Genomic DNA, 2,830 nt, shown 5'->3' with positions numbered 1-2,830 from the left:
CACACACACACACACACACACACACACACGTACACACACAGTCATACACCCACACACATATATATATATATACACGTACATACGCACGCACATACACAAACGCACACACACACACACACACGTACTGACACACTCGTACATCCACACATGTATATACACGTACACAGCCGCACACACACACACACACACACACACAAGTACACACACATTCCAAAAAAAGCGTTAGTTACTACTTCATTCAAAAGATGTATCTAAAGCCGTACTGCAACATTTTTCATATAATGATGACATTATTTTATTTATTAATATACACTTCAAAAGACAAAGATAAAAAACCGAGATAACTAAAGACAGTGTGATGCCAAAAATTTTGTTACATATACTTACTCACCCTTCTATCTCACTCCCACTCCCACTCCGCCTTTCTTTGTTTAAATTTACTTCTCATTTTCATTCTCCTGACTTTATGCTTTTTCTCTCTCTCACTTGTGTTTTATTTACTCCACGCTTTTAATTTATTACTTTATCTAATCATTATTCTCCAATTGTCTTGCTTTCTATAGCTTATCTTTCTTGCTCTCTATCTGTCAGTTTCTCTCTCAAATAGAGAGAGAGAGAGAGAGAGAGAGAGAGAGGGAGAGAGAGAGAGAGAGAGAGAAAAAAAAGAGAGAGAGAGAGAGAGAGAGAAAAAAAAAGAGAGAGAGAGAGAGAGATGGATCTTTTGGGTTTGACGGGCAACATAAAAGATGTTTTATATGACACATTCTACCAGTATCCCAAGTTTGAAAGTGTTTCGTTAAGAAAACAAGTGTTGCCCGTCAAACCAAAAAGATCCAGAGAGATCTTTATAGATTCAATAAACCTTTTGAATTCAAAGAATCTATGATTTTCTTCCGTTCAAATCAACAGGGTAACGTCGACGTAAATAAATACAATTTGGGGTAATTGGTTTAAAAAGTTTCCATACTCCTGATCTAGAAGTTTCCAGACTGCCTGACACAGCTCTTACAGCACTATGACCGGGTGTTAAAGCAGCTGCCCAACAACTTAAATATGGACGTGATATATCTTGACTTTGCAAAAACCTTTAAGTCGACTAGAGTATATGTCGCAAGCTGACCATATATAAACCACTTCAAATGTTATTTTAGCAAATTTAAAGTAATTTCTTTTGTGTCATAAACCATTTATCATTTCTGTAGTGTCCTCCATTTTCCTTGATGGCCTAAACATTAGAAAGAATAAAAGAATATGTTAATTGAGCAGTATGCAATGAAGATGGCCATATGAAGTTTCGAATGCAAAATAAATGGATAAATAAAGAGAACGACTCCAGCTAGACAAGAGTTTTGTATCGCACGAGTCAGAAAATAAATTATATAATGTGGAACGAATTCAACAGCTTGAAATGGTATGCACTGTTTAATGTCGATAATTCCGAATTCGATTTGTGTGTGCTGATGTGCATATGTGTGTGTGTGTGTGTGTATATATATATATATATATATATATAAATGTGTGTGTGTGTGTGAGTATGTGTATGTGTCTGAATATGATTGAATGTGCTTTTGCATATGTGTCTGTGCTGTGCATGCGTAAATGTGAATGTGTGTGCATGTGTGTTTGACTGTGTGTGTGTGTGTGTTTGTCTGTCTGTGTGCGCGCGCGTATGTCTGTGTGTTTGTCAGTGTGTATTTGATTTGTGTGTGTGCGCGTGTGTTTGTATTTGTGTCTTTGTGTGTGTCTTTGTGTGTGTGTCTTTGTGTTGGTTTGCGTGTTTGATTGAAAATAAATTCTCTTTGCAAACATAGATATCAAAGATACCAAAACCGAAATGAAAAAGCCTTCAGATTCTATTGTTACGTCATGATTATTTGTAATGTTATTATGTGTGTGTGTGTCTATGTGTGTGTGTATGTATGTGTGTGTGTGTGTGTGTGTTGGTTTGCGTGTTTGATTGAAAATAAATTCTCTTGGCAAGCGTAAACACAAAGCCGCCAAAACTGAAATGAAAGTGTCATCAGATTCTATTGTTACGTCATAATTATTTGTGATGTAATTCTATGTGTTGTGTGCGCGCGAGCGCGTGCTAATATTGGTGTGTTTGCGACGTTTCCTCTCCTCCCACCGTCGCCCACCTTGTTCCCTTTCCTTTCAAATTATTAACTCACTAAAAGAAAGTATAAGTACGCTTAGCGGATCTTCTGTTTGGCTGCCACTTTTTTTTTTATTTCTTAGATTTTTGTTCCTATTGATTTCATATTTGGTGTACTATATTTTAATCAGCAGATCATTGGCATGAAATTAATTTTCGCCAAAAATCAATAAATAAAGAGTTGATAGCTTTTAAAGTTTGCACATTTGGAGTAATTTTAGCCAATCGAAAGCCACAAGCTTATAGGTGCCCGTTTCCATAGTAACAAGCCAAGATGTTACCAAATTGCTTACTCACGCGGTCATTTTTCGCGTATTAAATGGTGGTCGTAAACTGTGTTAAAAATAATTGCTAAATAGTCTTTAAATCACACACCGATTTTATTTATTTTTTTTTTTTTTCATAATCGTATGAAATCCCGTGTGTAAGATACAAATTCGCGAAAATTTTCTGAAAATTCTCCAAAATAAAAACGTCATGAAGGTTTATATGGTTCGTTTGTTTACAGTTGACAACAGTACCATCATGCACAAAATGACAGCTTCCAAATCCTGCTTTCTGACAGGGTAAAAATGATCAAACTTTAAACGTCTGTAACTTTTTACAAAAAGTGAATCATCTCCCGAGATTCAGCATGGAAAATTACATCAATACACCAAATTTTAAAATTTTCCC

The sequence above is a fragment of the Octopus bimaculoides genome, chromosome 23 (genome assembly GCF_001194135.2).
Source record: "Octopus bimaculoides isolate UCB-OBI-ISO-001 chromosome 23, ASM119413v2, whole genome shotgun sequence".
Classification (NCBI taxonomy): domain Eukaryota; kingdom Metazoa; phylum Mollusca; class Cephalopoda; order Octopoda; family Octopodidae; genus Octopus; species Octopus bimaculoides.
This window is presented reverse-complemented; position numbering follows the sequence as displayed.